General features: G+C 46.3%; 14 non-coding genes and 2 pseudogenes across 14 annotated transcripts; all 16 read left to right on the plus strand.

Moving 5' to 3' along the window:
- The first annotated feature begins 807 nt into the window (after positions 1-807).
- LOC120922078 lies at positions 808-998 on the plus strand. Its single transcript, XR_005745044.1, has one exon. It is a non-coding gene; the product is annotated as a U2 spliceosomal RNA (small nuclear RNA).
- An 849-nt stretch (positions 999-1,847) lies between these two features.
- LOC120922079 lies at positions 1,848-2,038 on the plus strand. The gene has a single exon (XR_005745045.1). It is a non-coding gene; the product is annotated as a U2 spliceosomal RNA (small nuclear RNA).
- Positions 2,039-2,887: 849 nt separating this feature from the next.
- On the plus strand, positions 2,888-3,078 carry LOC120922081. Its single transcript, XR_005745047.1, has one exon. It is a non-coding gene; the product is annotated as a U2 spliceosomal RNA (small nuclear RNA).
- An 849-nt stretch (positions 3,079-3,927) lies between these two features.
- LOC120922082 lies at positions 3,928-4,118 on the plus strand. Its single transcript, XR_005745048.1, has one exon. It is a non-coding gene; the product is annotated as a U2 spliceosomal RNA (small nuclear RNA).
- Positions 4,119-4,967: 849 nt separating this feature from the next.
- LOC120922083 lies at positions 4,968-5,158 on the plus strand. Its single transcript, XR_005745049.1, has one exon. It is a non-coding gene; the product is annotated as a U2 spliceosomal RNA (small nuclear RNA).
- An 849-nt stretch (positions 5,159-6,007) lies between these two features.
- LOC120922084 lies at positions 6,008-6,198 on the plus strand. The gene has a single exon (XR_005745050.1). It is a non-coding gene; the product is annotated as a U2 spliceosomal RNA (small nuclear RNA).
- Positions 6,199-7,047: 849 nt separating this feature from the next.
- LOC120922085 lies at positions 7,048-7,238 on the plus strand. The gene has a single exon (XR_005745051.1). It is a non-coding gene; the product is annotated as a U2 spliceosomal RNA (small nuclear RNA).
- Positions 7,239-8,087: 849 nt separating this feature from the next.
- Positions 8,088-8,278, plus strand: LOC120922086. The gene has a single exon (XR_005745052.1). It is a non-coding gene; the product is annotated as a U2 spliceosomal RNA (small nuclear RNA).
- Positions 8,279-9,127: 849 nt separating this feature from the next.
- Positions 9,128-9,318, plus strand: LOC120922087. The gene has a single exon (XR_005745053.1). It is a non-coding gene; the product is annotated as a U2 spliceosomal RNA (small nuclear RNA).
- An 849-nt stretch (positions 9,319-10,167) lies between these two features.
- LOC120922088 lies at positions 10,168-10,358 on the plus strand. The gene has a single exon (XR_005745054.1). It is a non-coding gene; the product is annotated as a U2 spliceosomal RNA (small nuclear RNA).
- An 849-nt stretch (positions 10,359-11,207) lies between these two features.
- LOC120922089 lies at positions 11,208-11,398 on the plus strand. The gene has a single exon (XR_005745055.1). It is a non-coding gene; the product is annotated as a U2 spliceosomal RNA (small nuclear RNA).
- A 6,127-nt stretch (positions 11,399-17,525) lies between these two features.
- Positions 17,526-17,726, plus strand: LOC120922060 (annotated as a pseudogene).
- An 849-nt stretch (positions 17,727-18,575) lies between these two features.
- LOC120922063 lies at positions 18,576-18,706 on the plus strand (annotated as a pseudogene).
- A 1,015-nt stretch (positions 18,707-19,721) lies between these two features.
- Positions 19,722-19,903, plus strand: LOC120922112. Its single transcript, XR_005745077.1, has one exon. It is a non-coding gene; the product is annotated as a U2 spliceosomal RNA (small nuclear RNA).
- Positions 19,904-20,752: 849 nt separating this feature from the next.
- Positions 20,753-20,943, plus strand: LOC120922090. Its single transcript, XR_005745056.1, has one exon. It is a non-coding gene; the product is annotated as a U2 spliceosomal RNA (small nuclear RNA).
- An 849-nt stretch (positions 20,944-21,792) lies between these two features.
- On the plus strand, positions 21,793-21,983 carry LOC120922092. Its single transcript, XR_005745058.1, has one exon. It is a non-coding gene; the product is annotated as a U2 spliceosomal RNA (small nuclear RNA).
- Positions 21,984-22,208: the final 225 nt, after the last annotated feature.

Genomic DNA, 22,208 nt, shown 5'->3' on the forward strand with positions numbered 1-22,208 from the left:
CAACTTGTTTGTTTTGTGTGTTCTTGTTGCTTGCTGCTGACAATGTTTCTTGCTTAAACTCGGTTCCGTGCTATAATAAACTGGCATTTAACCCTTGTGTCTTTGTCTTCATTGCTTCTTGTCTGTCACTTTCTTGCCAAATGCCACTACTTGATCAAGTTACCTATACAGCAACACCTAGATTTAGTCAGGGCATCCAATTTTCGACAAGTCAGCTAGTGTTCTACTCCTCGCTCTCTCTTTCCTAAGGCCCAAAATGAAGCCTTCGATAAGCAGTGACTACTCTGCTGACAAAAAAGGGGGCTGAATTTGCTCCATTGCTGTCTGCCTTGCTGCATGCAGCAGCTAGCTAGAAAAGTCTGCTGTGGCAAGGGTTTTTTATTTTTATCCGGAGGATCCCTTAGTCTTTGACTCCCTCTAGTGGCCCTCGATTTTCTTCCACGTTATGTTAACTAAGTCCACGTTATGCTAACTAGGAGGCCGGCCCATGCAAATGATTTTCCTTGTTGAACGTGAACGAGGAGCAACGACAAGCACCTGAACGTGTGCAATTCTTATTTTGGGATGACTGAGGGTCATGACTGGGCTCCAGCAGTGTTGGGCAGGTGTCAGAAAGGGGTGGATTGTCCAGTAGACAGGGGGTCAGGCCTGTAGACCAGCGACACCCGTCTGGCTGAAGATTCACACCTCCGGACAGCCTAGACTGGGGGGAAGGGCGCTTGCCGGGTACAGGCAAACGGGCAACTCTCAGCGAGCCCTCCGGTGGGGCCAGAAAGCCGCTCGCTCGGAACAGAGAATAATTGGGTTATCGCTTCTCGGCCTTTTGGCTAAGATCAAGTGTAGTATCTGTTCTTATCAGTTTAATATCTGATACGTCCCCTATCTGGGGACCATATATTAAATGGATTTTTAGAACAGGGAGATGGAAGAAGAGCTTGCTCTGTCCACTCCACGCATCGACCTGGTATTGCAGTACCTCCAGGACCGGTGCACCCCTCTCTTACGCAGTGTCAAAAAATAGATTTAACTGGAACATCATCCAACTTGTTTGTTTTGTGTGTTCTTGTTGCTTGCTGCTGACAATGTTTCTTGCTTAAACTCGGTTCCGTGCTATAATAAACTGGCATTTAACCCTTGTGTCTTTGTCTTCATTGCTTCTTGTCTGTCACTTTCTTGCCAAATGCCACTACTTGATCAAGTTACCTATACAGCAACACCTAGATTTAGTCAGGGCATCCAATTTTCGACAAGTCAGCTAGTGTTCTACTCCTCGCTCTCTCTTTCCTAAGGCCCAAAATGAAGCCTTCGATAAGCAGTGACTACTCTGCTGACAAAAAAGGGGGCTGAATTTGCTCCATTGCTGTCTGCCTTGCTGCATGCAGCAGCTAGCTAGAAAAGTCTGCTGTGGCAAGGGTTTTTTATTTTTATCCGGAGGATCCCTTAGTCTTTGACTCCCTCTAGTGGCCCTCGATTTTCTTCCACGTTATGTTAACTAAGTCCACGTTATGCTAACTAGGAGGCCGGCCCATGCAAATGATTTTCCTTGTTGAACGTGAACGAGGAGCAACGACAAGCACCTGAACGTGTGCAATTCTTATTTTGGGATGACTGAGGGTCATGACTGGGCTCCAGCAGTGTTGGGCAGGTGTCAGAAAGGGGTGGATTGTCCAGTAGACAGGGGGTCAGGCCTGTAGACCAGCGACACCCGTCTGGCTGAAGATTCACACCTCCGGACAGCCTAGACTGGGGGGAAGGGCGCTTGCCGGGTACAGGCAAACGGGCAACTCTCAGCGAGCCCTCCGGTGGGGCCAGAAAGCCGCTCGCTCGGAACAGAGAATAATTGGGTTATCGCTTCTCGGCCTTTTGGCTAAGATCAAGTGTAGTATCTGTTCTTATCAGTTTAATATCTGATACGTCCCCTATCTGGGGACCATATATTAAATGGATTTTTAGAACAGGGAGATGGAAGAAGAGCTTGCTCTGTCCACTCCACGCATCGACCTGGTATTGCAGTACCTCCAGGACCGGTGCACCCCTCTCTTACGCAGTGTCAAAAAATAGATTTAACTGGAACATCATCCAACTTGTTTGTTTTGTGTGTTCTTGTTGCTTGCTGCTGACAATGTTTCTTGCTTAAACTCGGTTCCGTGCTATAATAAACTGGCATTTAACCCTTGTGTCTTTGTCTTCATTGCTTCTTGTCTGTCACTTTCTTGCCAAATGCCACTACTTGATCAAGTTACCTATACAGCAACACCTAGATTTAGTCAGGGCATCCAATTTTCGACAAGTCAGCTAGTGTTCTACTCCTCGCTCTCTCTTTCCTAAGGCCCAAAATGAAGCCTTCGATAAGCAGTGACTACTCTGCTGACAAAAAAGGGGGCTGAATTTGCTCCATTGCTGTCTGCCTTGCTGCATGCAGCAGCTAGCTAGAAAAGTCTGCTGTGGCAAGGGTTTTTTATTTTTATCCGGAGGATCCCTTAGTCTTTGACTCCCTCTAGTGGCCCTCGATTTTCTTCCACGTTATGTTAACTAAGTCCACGTTATGCTAACTAGGAGGCCGGCCCATGCAAATGATTTTCCTTGTTGAACGTGAACGAGGAGCAACGACAAGCACCTGAACGTGTGCAATTCTTATTTTGGGATGACTGAGGGTCATGACTGGGCTCCAGCAGTGTTGGGCAGGTGTCAGAAAGGGGTGGATTGTCCAGTAGACAGGGGGTCAGGCCTGTAGACCAGCGACACCCGTCTGGCTGAAGATTCACACCTCCGGACAGCCTAGACTGGGGGGAAGGGCGCTTGCCGGGTACAGGCAAACGGGCAACTCTCAGCGAGCCCTCCGGTGGGGCCAGAAAGCCGCTCGCTCGGAACAGAGAATAATTGGGTTATCGCTTCTCGGCCTTTTGGCTAAGATCAAGTGTAGTATCTGTTCTTATCAGTTTAATATCTGATACGTCCCCTATCTGGGGACCATATATTAAATGGATTTTTAGAACAGGGAGATGGAAGAAGAGCTTGCTCTGTCCACTCCACGCATCGACCTGGTATTGCAGTACCTCCAGGACCGGTGCACCCCTCTCTTACGCAGTGTCAAAAAATAGATTTAACTGGAACATCATCCAACTTGTTTGTTTTGTGTGTTCTTGTTGCTTGCTGCTGACAATGTTTCTTGCTTAAACTCGGTTCCGTGCTATAATAAACTGGCATTTAACCCTTGTGTCTTTGTCTTCATTGCTTCTTGTCTGTCACTTTCTTGCCAAATGCCACTACTTGATCAAGTTACCTATACAGCAACACCTAGATTTAGTCAGGGCATCCAATTTTCGACAAGTCAGCTAGTGTTCTACTCCTCGCTCTCTCTTTCCTAAGGCCCAAAATGAAGCCTTCGATAAGCAGTGACTACTCTGCTGACAAAAAAGGGGGCTGAATTTGCTCCATTGCTGTCTGCCTTGCTGCATGCAGCAGCTAGCTAGAAAAGTCTGCTGTGGCAAGGGTTTTTTATTTTTATCCGGAGGATCCCTTAGTCTTTGACTCCCTCTAGTGGCCCTCGATTTTCTTCCACGTTATGTTAACTAAGTCCACGTTATGCTAACTAGGAGGCCGGCCCATGCAAATGATTTTCCTTGTTGAACGTGAACGAGGAGCAACGACAAGCACCTGAACGTGTGCAATTCTTATTTTGGGATGACTGAGGGTCATGACTGGGCTCCAGCAGTGTTGGGCAGGTGTCAGAAAGGGGTGGATTGTCCAGTAGACAGGGGGTCAGGCCTGTAGACCAGCGACACCCGTCTGGCTGAAGATTCACACCTCCGGACAGCCTAGACTGGGGGGAAGGGCGCTTGCCGGGTACAGGCAAACGGGCAACTCTCAGCGAGCCCTCCGGTGGGGCCAGAAAGCCGCTCGCTCGGAACAGAGAATAATTGGGTTATCGCTTCTCGGCCTTTTGGCTAAGATCAAGTGTAGTATCTGTTCTTATCAGTTTAATATCTGATACGTCCCCTATCTGGGGACCATATATTAAATGGATTTTTAGAACAGGGAGATGGAAGAAGAGCTTGCTCTGTCCACTCCACGCATCGACCTGGTATTGCAGTACCTCCAGGACCGGTGCACCCCTCTCTTACGCAGTGTCAAAAAATAGATTTAACTGGAACATCATCCAACTTGTTTGTTTTGTGTGTTCTTGTTGCTTGCTGCTGACAATGTTTCTTGCTTAAACTCGGTTCCGTGCTATAATAAACTGGCATTTAACCCTTGTGTCTTTGTCTTCATTGCTTCTTGTCTGTCACTTTCTTGCCAAATGCCACTACTTGATCAAGTTACCTATACAGCAACACCTAGATTTAGTCAGGGCATCCAATTTTCGACAAGTCAGCTAGTGTTCTACTCCTCGCTCTCTCTTTCCTAAGGCCCAAAATGAAGCCTTCGATAAGCAGTGACTACTCTGCTGACAAAAAAGGGGGCTGAATTTGCTCCATTGCTGTCTGCCTTGCTGCATGCAGCAGCTAGCTAGAAAAGTCTGCTGTGGCAAGGGTTTTTTATTTTTATCCGGAGGATCCCTTAGTCTTTGACTCCCTCTAGTGGCCCTCGATTTTCTTCCACGTTATGTTAACTAAGTCCACGTTATGCTAACTAGGAGGCCGGCCCATGCAAATGATTTTCCTTGTTGAACGTGAACGAGGAGCAACGACAAGCACCTGAACGTGTGCAATTCTTATTTTGGGATGACTGAGGGTCATGACTGGGCTCCAGCAGTGTTGGGCAGGTGTCAGAAAGGGGTGGATTGTCCAGTAGACAGGGGGTCAGGCCTGTAGACCAGCGACACCCGTCTGGCTGAAGATTCACACCTCCGGACAGCCTAGACTGGGGGGAAGGGCGCTTGCCGGGTACAGGCAAACGGGCAACTCTCAGCGAGCCCTCCGGTGGGGCCAGAAAGCCGCTCGCTCGGAACAGAGAATAATTGGGTTATCGCTTCTCGGCCTTTTGGCTAAGATCAAGTGTAGTATCTGTTCTTATCAGTTTAATATCTGATACGTCCCCTATCTGGGGACCATATATTAAATGGATTTTTAGAACAGGGAGATGGAAGAAGAGCTTGCTCTGTCCACTCCACGCATCGACCTGGTATTGCAGTACCTCCAGGACCGGTGCACCCCTCTCTTACGCAGTGTCAAAAAATAGATTTAACTGGAACATCATCCAACTTGTTTGTTTTGTGTGTTCTTGTTGCTTGCTGCTGACAATGTTTCTTGCTTAAACTCGGTTCCGTGCTATAATAAACTGGCATTTAACCCTTGTGTCTTTGTCTTCATTGCTTCTTGTCTGTCACTTTCTTGCCAAATGCCACTACTTGATCAAGTTACCTATACAGCAACACCTAGATTTAGTCAGGGCATCCAATTTTCGACAAGTCAGCTAGTGTTCTACTCCTCGCTCTCTCTTTCCTAAGGCCCAAAATGAAGCCTTCGATAAGCAGTGACTACTCTGCTGACAAAAAAGGGGGCTGAATTTGCTCCATTGCTGTCTGCCTTGCTGCATGCAGCAGCTAGCTAGAAAAGTCTGCTGTGGCAAGGGTTTTTTATTTTTATCCGGAGGATCCCTTAGTCTTTGACTCCCTCTAGTGGCCCTCGATTTTCTTCCACGTTATGTTAACTAAGTCCACGTTATGCTAACTAGGAGGCCGGCCCATGCAAATGATTTTCCTTGTTGAACGTGAACGAGGAGCAACGACAAGCACCTGAACGTGTGCAATTCTTATTTTGGGATGACTGAGGGTCATGACTGGGCTCCAGCAGTGTTGGGCAGGTGTCAGAAAGGGGTGGATTGTCCAGTAGACAGGGGGTCAGGCCTGTAGACCAGCGACACCCGTCTGGCTGAAGATTCACACCTCCGGACAGCCTAGACTGGGGGGAAGGGCGCTTGCCGGGTACAGGCAAACGGGCAACTCTCAGCGAGCCCTCCGGTGGGGCCAGAAAGCCGCTCGCTCGGAACAGAGAATAATTGGGTTATCGCTTCTCGGCCTTTTGGCTAAGATCAAGTGTAGTATCTGTTCTTATCAGTTTAATATCTGATACGTCCCCTATCTGGGGACCATATATTAAATGGATTTTTAGAACAGGGAGATGGAAGAAGAGCTTGCTCTGTCCACTCCACGCATCGACCTGGTATTGCAGTACCTCCAGGACCGGTGCACCCCTCTCTTACGCAGTGTCAAAAAATAGATTTAACTGGAACATCATCCAACTTGTTTGTTTTGTGTGTTCTTGTTGCTTGCTGCTGACAATGTTTCTTGCTTAAACTCGGTTCCGTGCTATAATAAACTGGCATTTAACCCTTGTGTCTTTGTCTTCATTGCTTCTTGTCTGTCACTTTCTTGCCAAATGCCACTACTTGATCAAGTTACCTATACAGCAACACCTAGATTTAGTCAGGGCATCCAATTTTCGACAAGTCAGCTAGTGTTCTACTCCTCGCTCTCTCTTTCCTAAGGCCCAAAATGAAGCCTTCGATAAGCAGTGACTACTCTGCTGACAAAAAAGGGGGCTGAATTTGCTCCATTGCTGTCTGCCTTGCTGCATGCAGCAGCTAGCTAGAAAAGTCTGCTGTGGCAAGGGTTTTTTATTTTTATCCGGAGGATCCCTTAGTCTTTGACTCCCTCTAGTGGCCCTCGATTTTCTTCCACGTTATGTTAACTAAGTCCACGTTATGCTAACTAGGAGGCCGGCCCATGCAAATGATTTTCCTTGTTGAACGTGAACGAGGAGCAACGACAAGCACCTGAACGTGTGCAATTCTTATTTTGGGATGACTGAGGGTCATGACTGGGCTCCAGCAGTGTTGGGCAGGTGTCAGAAAGGGGTGGATTGTCCAGTAGACAGGGGGTCAGGCCTGTAGACCAGCGACACCCGTCTGGCTGAAGATTCACACCTCCGGACAGCCTAGACTGGGGGGAAGGGCGCTTGCCGGGTACAGGCAAACGGGCAACTCTCAGCGAGCCCTCCGGTGGGGCCAGAAAGCCGCTCGCTCGGAACAGAGAATAATTGGGTTATCGCTTCTCGGCCTTTTGGCTAAGATCAAGTGTAGTATCTGTTCTTATCAGTTTAATATCTGATACGTCCCCTATCTGGGGACCATATATTAAATGGATTTTTAGAACAGGGAGATGGAAGAAGAGCTTGCTCTGTCCACTCCACGCATCGACCTGGTATTGCAGTACCTCCAGGACCGGTGCACCCCTCTCTTACGCAGTGTCAAAAAATAGATTTAACTGGAACATCATCCAACTTGTTTGTTTTGTGTGTTCTTGTTGCTTGCTGCTGACAATGTTTCTTGCTTAAACTCGGTTCCGTGCTATAATAAACTGGCATTTAACCCTTGTGTCTTTGTCTTCATTGCTTCTTGTCTGTCACTTTCTTGCCAAATGCCACTACTTGATCAAGTTACCTATACAGCAACACCTAGATTTAGTCAGGGCATCCAATTTTCGACAAGTCAGCTAGTGTTCTACTCCTCGCTCTCTCTTTCCTAAGGCCCAAAATGAAGCCTTCGATAAGCAGTGACTACTCTGCTGACAAAAAAGGGGGCTGAATTTGCTCCATTGCTGTCTGCCTTGCTGCATGCAGCAGCTAGCTAGAAAAGTCTGCTGTGGCAAGGGTTTTTTATTTTTATCCGGAGGATCCCTTAGTCTTTGACTCCCTCTAGTGGCCCTCGATTTTCTTCCACGTTATGTTAACTAAGTCCACGTTATGCTAACTAGGAGGCCGGCCCATGCAAATGATTTTCCTTGTTGAACGTGAACGAGGAGCAACGACAAGCACCTGAACGTGTGCAATTCTTATTTTGGGATGACTGAGGGTCATGACTGGGCTCCAGCAGTGTTGGGCAGGTGTCAGAAAGGGGTGGATTGTCCAGTAGACAGGGGGTCAGGCCTGTAGACCAGCGACACCCGTCTGGCTGAAGATTCACACCTCCGGACAGCCTAGACTGGGGGGAAGGGCGCTTGCCGGGTACAGGCAAACGGGCAACTCTCAGCGAGCCCTCCGGTGGGGCCAGAAAGCCGCTCGCTCGGAACAGAGAATAATTGGGTTATCGCTTCTCGGCCTTTTGGCTAAGATCAAGTGTAGTATCTGTTCTTATCAGTTTAATATCTGATACGTCCCCTATCTGGGGACCATATATTAAATGGATTTTTAGAACAGGGAGATGGAAGAAGAGCTTGCTCTGTCCACTCCACGCATCGACCTGGTATTGCAGTACCTCCAGGACCGGTGCACCCCTCTCTTACGCAGTGTCAAAAAATAGATTTAACTGGAACATCATCCAACTTGTTTGTTTTGTGTGTTCTTGTTGCTTGCTGCTGACAATGTTTCTTGCTTAAACTCGGTTCCGTGCTATAATAAACTGGCATTTAACCCTTGTGTCTTTGTCTTCATTGCTTCTTGTCTGTCACTTTCTTGCCAAATGCCACTACTTGATCAAGTTACCTATACAGCAACACCTAGATTTAGTCAGGGCATCCAATTTTCGACAAGTCAGCTAGTGTTCTACTCCTCGCTCTCTCTTTCCTAAGGCCCAAAATGAAGCCTTCGATAAGCAGTGACTACTCTGCTGACAAAAAAGGGGGCTGAATTTGCTCCATTGCTGTCTGCCTTGCTGCATGCAGCAGCTAGCTAGAAAAGTCTGCTGTGGCAAGGGTTTTTTATTTTTATCCGGAGGATCCCTTAGTCTTTGACTCCCTCTAGTGGCCCTCGATTTTCTTCCACGTTATGTTAACTAAGTCCACGTTATGCTAACTAGGAGGCCGGCCCATGCAAATGATTTTCCTTGTTGAACGTGAACGAGGAGCAACGACAAGCACCTGAACGTGTGCAATTCTTATTTTGGGATGACTGAGGGTCATGACTGGGCTCCAGCAGTGTTGGGCAGGTGTCAGAAAGGGGTGGATTGTCCAGTAGACAGGGGGTCAGGCCTGTAGACCAGCGACACCCGTCTGGCTGAAGATTCACACCTCCGGACAGCCTAGACTGGGGGGAAGGGCGCTTGCCGGGTACAGGCAAACGGGCAACTCTCAGCGAGCCCTCCGGTGGGGCCAGAAAGCCGCTCGCTCGGAACAGAGAATAATTGGGTTATCGCTTCTCGGCCTTTTGGCTAAGATCAAGTGTAGTATCTGTTCTTATCAGTTTAATATCTGATACGTCCCCTATCTGGGGACCATATATTAAATGGATTTTTAGAACAGGGAGATGGAAGAAGAGCTTGCTCTGTCCACTCCACGCATCGACCTGGTATTGCAGTACCTCCAGGACCGGTGCACCCCTCTCTTACGCAGTGTCAAAAAATAGATTTAACTGGAACATCATCCAACTTGTTTGTTTTGTGTGTTCTTGTTGCTTGCTGCTGACAATGTTTCTTGCTTAAACTCGGTTCCGTGCTATAATAAACTGGCATTTAACCCTTGTGTCTTTGTCTTCATTGCTTCTTGTCTGTCACTTTCTTGCCAAATGCCACTACTTGATCAAGTTACCTATACAGCAACACCTAGATTTAGTCAGGGCATCCAATTTTCGACAAGTCAGCTAGTGTTCTACTCCTCGCTCTCTCTTTCCTAAGGCCCAAAATGAAGCCTTCGATAAGCAGTGACTACTCTGCTGACAAAAAAGGGGGCTGAATTTGCTCCATTGCTGTCTGCCTTGCTGCATGCAGCAGCTAGCTAGAAAAGTCTGCTGTGGCAAGGGTTTTTTATTTTTATCCGGAGGATCCCTTAGTCTTTGACTCCCTCTAGTGGCCCTCGATTTTCTTCCACGTTATGTTAACTAAGTCCACGTTATGCTAACTAGGAGGCCGGCCCATGCAAATGATTTTCCTTGTTGAACGTGAACGAGGAGCAACGACAAGCACCTGAACGTGTGCAATTCTTATTTTGGGATGACTGAGGGTCATGACTGGGCTCCAGCAGTGTTGGGCAGGTGTCAGAAAGGGGTGGATTGTCCAGTAGACAGGGGGTCAGGCCTGTAGACCAGCGACACCCGTCTGGCTGAAGATTCACACCTCCGGACAGCCTAGACTGGGGGGAAGGGCGCTTGCCGGGTACAGGCAAACGGGCAACTCTCAGCGAGCCCTCCGGTGGGGCCAGAAAGCCGCTCGCTCGGAACAGAGAATAATTGGGTTATCGCTTCTCGGCCTTTTGGCTAAGATCAAGTGTAGTATCTGTTCTTATCAGTTTAATATCTGATACGTCCCCTATCTGGGGACCATATATTAAATGGATTTTTAGAACAGGGAGATGGAAGAAGAGCTTGCTCTGTCCACTCCACGCATCGACCTGGTATTGCAGTACCTCCAGGACCGGTGCACCCCTCTCTTACGCAGTGTCAAAAAATAGATTTAACTGGAACATCATCCAACTTGTTTGTTTTGTGTGTTCTTGTTGCTTGCTGCTGACAATGTTTCTTGCTTAAACTCGGTTCCGTGCTATAATAAACTGGCATTTAACCCTTGTGTCTTTGTCTTCATTGCTTCTTGTCTGTCACTTTCTTGCCAAATGCCACTACTTGATCAAGTTACCTATACAGCAACACCTAGATTTAGTCAGGGCATCCAATTTTCGACAAGTCAGCTAGTGTTCTACTCCTCGCTCTCTCTTTCCTAAGGCCCAAAATGAAGCCTTCGATAAGCAGTGACTACTCTGCTGACAAAAAAGGGGGCTGAATTTGCTCCATTGCTGTCTGCCTTGCTGCATGCAGCAGCTAGCTAGAAAAGTCTGCTGTGGCAAGGGTTTTTTATTTTTATCCGGAGGATCCCTTAGTCTTTGACTCCCTCTAGTGGCCCTCGATTTTCTTCCACGTTATGTTAACTAAGTCCACGTTATGCTAACTAGGAGGCCGGCCCATGCAAATGATTTTCCTTGTTGAACGTGAACGAGGAGCAACGACAAGCACCTGAACGTGTGCAATTCTTATTTTGGGATGACTGAGGGTCATGACTGGGCTCCAGCAGTGTTGGGCAGGTGTCAGAAAGGGGTGGATTGTCCAGTAGACAGGGGGTCAGGCCTGTAGACCAGCGACACCCGTCTGGCTGAAGATTCACACCTCCGGACAGCCTAGACTGGGGGGAAGGGCGCTTGCCGGGTACAGGCAAACGGGCAACTCTCAGCGAGCCCTCCGGTGGGGCCAGAAAGCCGCTCGCTCGGAACAGAGAATAATTGGGTTATCGCTTCTCGGCCTTTTGGCTAAGATCAAGTGTAGTATCTGTTCTTATCAGTTTAATATCTGATACGTCCCCTATCTGGGGACCATATATTAAATGGATTTTTAGAACAGGGAGATGGAAGAAGAGCTTGCTCTGTCCACTCCACGCATCGACCTGGTATTGCAGTACCTCCAGGACCGGTGCACCCCTCTCTTACGCAGTGTCAAAAAATAGATTTAACTGGAACATCATCCAACTTGTTTGTTTTGTGTGTTCTTGTTGCTTGCTGCTGACAATGTTTCTTGCTTAAACTCGGTTCCGTGCTATAATAAACTGGCATTTAACCCTTGTGTCTTTGTCTTCATTGCTTCTTGTCTGTCACTTTCTTGCCAAATGCCACTACTTGATCAAGTTACCTATACAGCAACACCTAGATTTAGTCAGGGCATCCAATTTTCGACAAGTCAGCTAGTGTTCTACTCCTCGCTCTCTCTTTCCTAAGGCCCAAAATGAAGCCTTCGATAAGCAGTGACTACTCTGCTGACAAAAAAGGGGGCTGAATTTGCTCCATTGCTGTCTGCCTTGCTGCATGCAGCAGCTAGCTAGAAAAGTCTGCTGTGGCAAGGGTTTTTTATTTTTATCCGGAGGATCCCTTAGTCTTTGACTCCCTCTAGTGGCCCTCGATTTTCTTCCACGTTATGTTAACTAAGTCCACGTTATGCTAACTAGGAGGCCGGCCCATGCAAATGATTTTCCTTGTTGAACGTGAACGAGGAGCAACGACAAGCACCTGAACGTGTGCAATTCTTATTTTGGGATGACTGAGGGTCATGACTGGGCTCCAGCAGTGTTGGGCAGGTGTCAGAAAGGGGTGGATTGTCCAGTAGACAGGGGGTCAGGCCTGTAGACCAGCGACACCCGTCTGGCTGAAGATTCACACCTCCGGACAGCCTAGACTGGGGGGAAGGGCGCTTGCCGGGTACAGGCAAACGGGCAACTCTCAGCGAGCCCTCCGGTGGGGCCAGAAAGCCGCTCGCTCGGAACAGAGAATAATTGGGTTATCGCTTCTCGGCCTTTTGGCGAAGATCTTGTGTCTGAGCCATTAGGTAACATCTGGCACCAGACCTACTCGGCCTTAAGATGCTTCCCTAGGGTTGCATTTTTTGCTGCTATTGGGTAGGTCGCTGTCTAGTGTGTACGAGTGGAGATCGGCTGGATTTGAATGCGGATTCGGATCTGAACTTTAAGGGCGTTCCTATTTTGCATATTCGGAGTCCGGGTCCTCCGGGCTCCGGGATCGGAGAAATCGTCTTCCTGCCGTGGGCAGAATGGCCAACTACGGGCTACGGGATACAGTTCGTTTGAGAGTAAAAGATGGAGCTGAAGTGACTCTTCATGAGGTTGTCGTGGATCTGTTGAAGGAGACTCTTAATATAGAGGTGAGCGAGATATTGTGTCTTCAGGATTTCCCTTCTCAAGGCATTTATGATGTTACTTTCACTTCCTCTGAGGTTTGCTGGAATGTGTACGAAGGATTGAGAGCAAGAAGTGAAGATAAAGTGGTGAAGAAGTTTAAGTCGTTTCCAATGTTTCAGAAGGAAGAGAAAGTAATAACGGTACATCTTTATAATCCGTTTGCGGACATCTCTTTGGTAAGAGCTTTTTTACTCACATATTGTGATGAACTAAGAGGAGGAGAAAAAGTGAAAAACAAGTATGGGATTTGGTCTGGTAAATACCGGTTTGTAGGACGTCTTAAAGATGATCCCAGCTGCATTGGAGGTGTAAAGAGACCTCCGGCTGTATTTACAGTAGGAGGAGAAAGAGGGTTCCTGTTCTACTCTGGTCAACCCATGTACTGTAGGAACTGTTTAAAGTATGGCCACACTAAGGCTGAATGTAAACTCGGAATGAGATGCAGATTTTGTGGAGGAGAGCATCAAGCAGCACAATGTCGGGCATCTAGGGTGTGTGACATTTGCCAAAAGTCAGGTCACTTAGCGCGCCAATGTGAGACATACGTAAATGTTAAAAAGGCTTATGCTTTTTCGGACATGATGAATGACAGAGATAAGGCGGGTGGCCAAAAGGAGCAAGCTACAACATCGCAGGGAAAAGGGGGAGCTAGTTCAGGATCTAATGACAGTGTGGGTCCTGTTGGCAAGCCTGAAAAACCAAAAAATGTGAGTTCTGAATCTTGCAAGGATGTGGATGAAGCGAGAGTGGAGCAGGAAGCCGACAGAGCCACTTCAGCAGAAGGAGTGGTTGTTGGTGGTACTGCCCCTCCTATCGTGGACACTGAGCAAGGTGTGGGTCAAACTGGAGAAGATGGAATGGACACAGGTACAACAACTGATCAGGATGTAGTGGTGGGGAGCTGTGATACAGATGCAGCCTCAGTCCCCTTACCAGGTCCTCTAAGTGGACTATCTTCCAGCGAGGCAGAGGATGAAGATGAGGAATATGAAGAAGAGGATGAAGAGGAGATGGATGAAGAAAGTGGAAGCCTTGCATGTGGTCAAGGTGTGGTGCGATCATCTGGAGAAGATGAGGAGTTGTCCTCTAAAAGGTTTAGAGGTGAAGAAGGAGGGGAGGAAAGTGGGAACCTAGTAATACCCACTCACGGGGGATCGGAGTTTGCTCCTGATTCTGCCGGTTCTCCTATGGATGTAAGGAGATACTTCAATGCAAGAGAGCAAAGACCGTAGTTTTTCTTTAAGAAAGTATTATGGCTGACATATTTTTTTGGTTAATAATGGTGCTTACAATAAGTACTATTAATGTAAGAAGTATAAATTCAGCATGGAGGAGAAGGGCTGTGTTTGACGAGCTAAAAAATCTTGATGTGGATGTGTTTTGTCTTCAAGAATGTTGTGTGGAATATGATCCTGAACAATCAGAATGGGGGTTTGGAAGTTGTGTGTGGTCTCCACTGTGTGTGTCCCGCAATGAAGGAGTGGGTGTATTGTGCAAAAATAGAGATATAAAGATACTATCATATGAATGTATTGTACCTGGGAGACTGCTGTTGTGCCATATGGAACATCATGGGACTAAATTTAGATTATTTAACGTATATGCTCATGCTGATAAAAATGAGAGAAAAGAATTATTGAACTTACTAAGAATACATTTAGTTGGGAGAACCCCTACAATTGTGGCAGGTGACTTTAATTTAATTCGGTTTGTGAAAGATAGAGAAGGAATTGGTGAACAAAAATTGGATGTGACGTCAAAAAACCTAAATGAAATTGTAACTGATTTCAAGTTGAAAGATGTGGTGGTGGAGGTGGGAGGTGAAGAAGAAGCCTTTTCTTACTTCTCTGATAAGGGAACATGTAAATCACGAATAGATTATATACTGGTGACTGGAAATGTGAACATTCATAGATGCAAGAGTTATAAGGTGTCTTTTTCTGACCATGTGGCTTTAAGCTGTAGAGTGGAGGTGGATCAACAAATGGCTTTTGGTAAAGGAGTCTGGAAATTGAATACTTTACTGTTACAAGACCCAGAGATATATAATGAGTTTGTAGTGTTTTTTGAAAAATTGGTGGCCAAGAAGAATAATTTTAATAATGTGCTAATCTGGTGGGATGAAGTTAAAAAACAGATGGCGGAGTTCTTTAAAAAGATAGGAATGAGGAAAGCCCGGGAGAGGAGAGAAGAAAATGTTAAAACTGTAAAACAACTACACTTCCTATATAAATGTAAAAGGTTGGGACTGGAAGTGGACGAAGAAATACAAAAAGTTCGGGGAAAGAGGAATGAAGAACTAAAAAGAAAAGGCAAAGAAATACTGTTTAAAGCCAAAATTAAAGATATGGAAGAAGGAGAAAAATGCACAAGGTATTTTTTCAAAAAGGTGCTTAGTCCAAAGAGTACCATGGCGGCCGTGTTGGTGGAGGGGAAGGTGGAAACAGGAACAAGAATTGAAGAAGCAGTAAAAGATTTCTATACTGACTTATATAGTGGTAAAGAAGATACAAAAATTAGTGAAATAAAAGAATACTGTCAAGTGCTGGAAGATGCCTTAAACCCAGAGGATAAAGAAATGTTGGATTATGAGATTACGGAACCTGAACTTTTGGATGCAGTCAAAAGCATGCAGAGAAACAAAACCCCGGGAAGAGATGGTTTGCCGGTAGAATTTTTTGAATTTGGATGGCCCGTGCTAGGAAAGCATTTCCTCGAAGTATTAAAATTTTGCAGACAGAAGAATTGTATATCACAATCTATGAAAGAAGGTTTGATTACTTTAATTTTTAAGAAGAAAGGGGATCGAAGAGAAATTAAAAATTGGCGTCCAATTACTTTATTGAATAGTGACTACAAGATCTATGCCAAGATATTTGCAAATCGGATGAGACAAGTAATAGGGAAGATGGTTGGAGAATGGCAAACATGTGCGGTCCCAGGACGCAGGATGTCTGATGGTCTAATTTTGTTGAGAGATTTAATATCCCATTTACAATCGAATAATGAAGCTCTGACAGTGGCTGGAATTGATCTGGAGAAGGCCTATGATAAGGTTTCTCATAAATTTTTGTTTTCTTGCTTGCTGAGTCTTGGGATCCCGAGTGCAGTGGTGAACACTCTAAGGAGCCTATACACTGGGATTACAAGTCAGATATTGGTGAATGGAAGATTGTCACCAACGGTTGATATTTTGTCTGGGGTTAGACAAGGATGCCCCTTGTCCCCTATTTTGTTTATTTGCGTTGTTGAGCCTTTGTTGAGATATGTCCAGACAGACAAAGTGATGAAAGGTTTTTTTCTACCAGGAGGAGATGGTACTAAAATAAAATCATTATGTTACATGGACGATATGGGATTCCTGTGTGGGAATCAGTCTGACATGAATAGAGTGGATTTGTTACTGAGGTTATTTTCAAATGTGTCTGGTCTAAAAGTAAATTGGCAGAAGAGCCAGCTGTGTAACTTAAGTGGGATGGATAATGTGCGATCTGAGAAGATCCCAAAAACGGAATCGATAACAGTATTGGGTGTTCACTTTGAAAAAAATCTTGTAAATACAGTTAATGCTGAGAAGGCCCTTGAAAAAGTACAGAAGAAAATTGAGTTTTGGAAACTGAGAAGATTGACATTAACAGGAAAAGTGTTGATTTCTAAGGCAGTATTGCTTCCTCTGATGCTCTTTTTTTCAGTAGTATTCCCACCAAATAACGCATGGTGTAAAAGATTTGAAATGCACATGTGTAGATTTTTTTGGGGCTCTAAAATGGAGAGGGTGCGGAGAGAAATAATCAAAAAAGAATGTAAAAACGGAGGATACAATGTCCCTGACTTGAGAATATTTCTGGATATGCATTATTGGTTAAACTGTTTCAAAATATTTAGGAGTGGAAATAGAACCGCAAAAATGATGAAATACTTGGCTGGCTGGGAAATGGCAAAGTGGGGCTGGTGCAAAATCGATTTGACCAAACCAAAGGCTTTTATTGTACCTATTTTTTATTTAAAATTGAAAAGTTTTTTTGAGAAGAATAGGTTAAACCAGATGGATGATGGATCTACAGATAAAGTTAAGCTTCTGAGATGGTTGAGAAAGGATGAGACGGTTTGCAATATCTTTAATTTTCCTTCTAAAGTAGCACAAGGAGTTTGGAGCAAAATGAGTTGGGGAGGCGTGTCTAATAGACAAAAAGAAATTGCTTGGCAAACTTTCCACGAATGTTTGATGACTAAATATTTCCTAAAAACACGAGATTTAAGTAGAGAAGAGACGTGCCCGAGGGATGGATGTGCTTCAATGGAGTCAGTATATCATGTTTTTTGGGACTGCAAGTTTGTAACCAAATTAAGAAGGAAGCTTGATCCCTTTTTCAAAGAAGTTCTGGGAGTAGGATTAAATTCCTTAGAAATATGGATGTTTGGTGAAATAAAAGGATGTAAGAGAACTCAAAGAAGAGTATGGGTGTTTTCCTGTATAATGAAAGAAGTGATTTGGGACGCAAGATGTTTATATGTGAGGAAAAATGTACGTTTATCCGCAGATGATTGTGTGAATTTATGTTTGGCAAAACTGCATGTTGTGTATCTATGGGATGTGAAGTTAATGGGGGCGGAGGAGGCTTCTGATTTTTGGAGAAGGAGTAGATGGAAGGTGTAGGTGGTGGAAGGTTAAAAGAGTAGGATAGAATAGTTGATAATTGTATGGAAATAGGAGTGTTAGATGCATATATGTTATTTTATGTGTGTTTAAAGATTTTTTACAAAAGAACTATAATGATGACGGAGTTAAAGCCGGAGGTGTTTTCTAAAGTTTTCATTGGAGAACTAGTGAGATACAAAGTTTGGCGGAGATACTCAGTCTGAAAAGTTCGAAAAAAAGAAAGAAAAAAAAAAAAAAAAAAAAAAAAAAATCTGTTCTTATCAGTTTAATATCTGATACGTCCCCTATCTGGGGACCATATATTAAATGGATTTTTAGAACAGGGAGATGGAAGAAGAGCTTGCTCTGTCCACTCCACGCATCGACCTGGTATTGCAGTACCTCCAGGACCGGTGCACCCCTCTCTTACGCAGTGTCAAAAAATAGATTTAACTGGAACATCATCCAACTTGTTTGTTTTGTGTGTTCTTGTTGCTTGCTGCTGACAATGTTTCTTGCTTAAACTCGGTTCCGTGCTATAATAAACTGGCATTTAACCCTTGTGTCTTTGTCTTCATTGCTTCTTGTCTGTCACTTTCTTGCCAAATGCCACTACTTGATCAAGTTACCTATACAGCAACACCTAGATTTAGTCAGGGCATCCAATTTTCGACAAGTCAGCTAGTGTTCTACTCCTCGCTCTCTCTTTCCTAAGGCCCAAAATGAAGCCTTCGATAAGCAGTGACTACTCTGCTGACAAAAAAGGGGGCTGAATTTGCTCCATTGCTGTCTGCCTTGCTGCATGCAGCAGCTAGCTAGAAAAGTCTGCTGTGGCAAGGGTTTTTTATTTTTATCCGGAGGATCCCTTAGTCTTTGACTCCCTCTAGTGGCCCTCGATTTTCTTCCACGTTATGTTAACTAAGTCCACGTTATGCTAACTAGGAGGCCGGCCCATGCAAATGATTTTCCTTGTTGAACGTGAACGAGGAGCAACGACAAGCACCTGAACGTGTGCAATTCTTATTTTGGGATGACTGAGGGTCATGACTGGGCTCCAGCAGTGTTGGGCAGGTGTCAGAAAGGGGTGGATTGTCCAGTAGACAGGGGGTCAGGCCTGTAGACCAGCGACACCCGTCTGGCTGAAGATTCACACCTCCGGACAGCCTAGACTGGGGGGAAGGGCGCTTGCCGGGTACAGGCAAACGGGCAACTCTCAGCGAGCCCTCCGGTGGGGCCAGAAAGCCGCTCGCTCGGAACAGAGAATAATTGGGTTATCGCTTCTCGGCCTTTTGGCTAAGATCAAGTGTAGTATCTGTTCTTATCAGTTGCCAATAGGTGGTGCTAAGCTGACTGTCCCCGGTACCCTGTGGCAGGGGGAAAGGGATGGCAGTCGGCGGACGCTAAGCCTGTTGGTGTGGAGGTGGAAGCCTTCTGATTTGGACAGAGAGGCATGAGGTCGAAGCCAAGAGGCCGGGTCCCTGGCCGTTGGCCTGGATTTGGTGGTAACTGCCCCAGTCAGTTGTTCTGGAGGGAACCCTTGCTTCTCCTTTAACCGGGAAGGAGCGGGTAGTACTTCCAGAATGTGATTAGGTGGGAGAGTTAGGGGTTGTGGGTGGAGTCTGCGTCAGTAGGCTCTCCCCAACCTCTTCTCCCACCTTCCTGGCTGGGAAGGGTGCTGCCGGTCCGGACCGGGGGCTAGGGACCGTTGAAAAGCCCGTGGAGATTGTGCCCCTGGAGTGGCAGTCCAGGGGTGCCATACATTGCACGAGTGTTTGAGGGGCACTCATCGTGTGGCACCTTCAGGTCACTGATCTCCACAACACACTTTTCACACCTGCCGCTTGGGCCGGGCCTTTTGGCTAGGACCAGTGGAATTTTTGTTTCCTGGCCGGAGGGCCGGCCAATGTGTTTCACATTGGTCACTTTCCTCACCTTCCCATCTTCCTTTTCCCCACTTTCTTTTATTATTTTTCCCCGTGTGTTGTTTTGTTTGTCACTCTTTTTGTTGGTGCTTGCACTTTATGTGTGGCGAGTAGGGTGCTGGTCCTCGGGCCGGTCTCTGAAAGTCTTGGGAGTTGGTGGACTCGGCCTTCTGGTTAGGTTCACTGGCTCTCATGGGGTCTCCCTTCGGGGGAGCCTCACCGAGGAGGGTTCTGTTTCGGCAGTCCCTCTGAGGATGTTGGGTCCTTGTGGCTTCGGCTGCTTGGGCCAAGATGGGTCCTTGTGGCTTCGGCTGCTTGGACCACAGTTTACTCTTTTCCCTGTCAGGAGCCTAACGCCCCGGGGGATCAGAGACGGGTCCTTTTCGGAGGACCACTGACGTTTGCACCCGTCGCAGTTTTTTGTGATGTCACTCTTTATGTGTGTGCACATTTTTCCCTGCACCGGGTGGAGTTTTTGGGTTGTGTTTTGCACGCCACAGGCTTTTCAATAGAAAAAAAAAAAAAATCTGTTCTTATCAGTTTAATATCTGATACGTCCCCTATCTGGGGACCATATATTAAATGGATTTTTAGAACAGGGAGATGGAAGAAGAGCTTGCTCTGTCCACTCCACGCATCGACCTGGTATTGCAGTACCTCCAGGACCGGTGCACCCCTCTCTTACGCAGTGTCAAAAAATAGATTTAACTGGAACATCATCCAACTTGTTTGTCTTGTGTGTTCTTGTTGCTTGCTGCTGACAATGTTTCTTGCTTAAACTCGGTTCCGTGCTCTAATAAACTGGCATTTAACCCTTGTGTCTTTGTCTTCATTGCTTCTTGTCTGTCACTTTCTTGCCAAATGCCACTACTTGATCAAGTTACCTATACAGCAACACCTAGATTTAGTCAGGGCATCCAATTTTCGACAAGTCAGCTAGTGTTCTACTCCTCGCTCTCTCTTTCCTAAGGCCCAAAATGAAGCCTTCGATAAGCAGTGACTACTCTGCTGACAAAAAAGGGGGCTGAATTTGCTCCATTGCTGTCTGCCTTGCTGCATGCAGCAGCTAGCTAGAAAAGTCAGCTGTGGCAAGGGTTTTTTATTTTTATCCGGAGGATCCCTTAGTCTTTGACTCCCTCTAGTGGCCCTCGATTTTCTTCCACGTTATGTTAACTAAGTCCACGTTATGCTAACTAGGAGGCCGGCCCATGCAAATGATTTTCCTTGTTGAACGTGAACGAGGAGCAACGACAAGCACCTGAACGTGTGCAATTCTTATTTTGGGATGACTGAGGGTCATGACTGGGCTCCAGCAGTGTTGGGCAGGTGTCAGAAAGGGGTGGATTGTCCAGTAGACAGGGGGTCAGGCCTGTAGACCAGCGACACCCGTCTGGCTGAAGATTCACACCTCCGGACAGCCTAGACTGGGGGGAAGGGCGCTTGCCGGGTACAGGCAAACGGGCAACTCTCAGCGAGCCCTCCGGTGGGGCCAGAAAGCCGCTCGCTCGGAACAGAGAATAATTGGGTTATCGCTTCTCGGCCTTTTGGCTAAGATCAAGTGTAGTATCTGTTCTTATCAGTTTAATATCTGATACGTCCCCTATCTGGGGACCATATATTAAATGGATTTTTAGAACAGGGAGATGGAAGAAGAGCTTGCTCTGTCCACTCCACGCATCGACCTGGTATTGCAGTACCTCCAGGACCGGTGCACCCCTCTCTTACGCAGTGTCAAAAAATAGATTTAACTGGAACATCATCCAACTTGTTTGTTTTGTGTGTTCTTGTTGCTTGCTGCTGACAATGTTTCTTGCTTAAACTCGGTTCCGTGCTATAATAAACTGGCATTTAACCCTTGTGTCTTTGTCTTCATTGCTTCTTGTCTGTCACTTTCTTGCCAAATGCCACTACTTGATCAAGTTACCTATACAGCAACACCTAGATTTAGTCAGGGCATCCAATTTTCGACAAGTCAGCTAGTGTTCTACTCCTCGCTCTCTCTTTCCTAAGGCCCAAAATGAAGCCTTCGATAAGCAGTGACTACTCTGCTGACAAAAAAGGGGGCTGAATTTGCTCCATTGCTGTCTGCCTTGCTGCATGCAGCAGCTAGCTAGAAAAGTCTGCTGTGGCAAGGGTTTTTTATTTTTATCCGGAGGATCCCTTAGTCTTTGACTCCCTCTAGTGGCCCTCGATTTTCTTCCACGTTATGTTAACTAAGTCCACGTTATGCTAACTAGGAGGCCGGCCCATGCAAATGATTTTCCTTGTTGAACGTGAACGAGGAGCAACGACAAGCACCTGAACGTGTGCAATTCTTATTTTGGGATGACTGAGGGTCATGACTGGGCTCCAGCAGTGTTGGGCAGGTGTCAGAAAGGGGTGGATTGTCCAGTAGACAGGGGGTCAGGCCTGTAGACCAGCGACACCCGTCTGGCTGAAGATTCACACCTCCGGACAGCCTAGACTGGGGGGAAGGGCGCTTGCCGGGTACAGGCAAACGGGCAACTCTCAGCGAGCCCTCCGGTGGGGCCAGAAAGCCGCTCGCTCGGAACAGAGAATAATTGGGTTATCGCTTCTCGGCCTTTTGGCTAAGATCAAGTGTAGTATCTGTTCTTATCAGTTTAATATCTGATACGTCCCCTATCTGGGGACCATATATTAAATGGATTTTTAGAACAGGGAGATGGAAGAAGAGCTTGCTCTGTCCACTCCACGCATCGACCTGGTATTGCAGTACCTCCAGGACCGGTGCACCCCTCTCTTACGCAGTGTCAAAAAATAGATTTAACTGGAACATCATCCAACTTGTTTGTCTTGTGTGTTCTTGTTGCTTGCTGACAATGTTTTCTTGCTTAAACTCGGTTCCGTGCTATAATAAACTGGCATTTAACCCTTGTGTCCTTGTCTTCATTGCTTCTTGTCACTTTCTTGCCAAATGCCACTACTTTATCAAGTTACCTATACAGCAACACCTAGATTTAGTC

Source organism: Rana temporaria, unplaced genomic scaffold (genome assembly GCF_905171775.1).
Source record: "Rana temporaria unplaced genomic scaffold, aRanTem1.1, whole genome shotgun sequence".
NCBI lineage: Eukaryota > Metazoa > Chordata > Amphibia > Anura > Ranidae > Rana > Rana temporaria.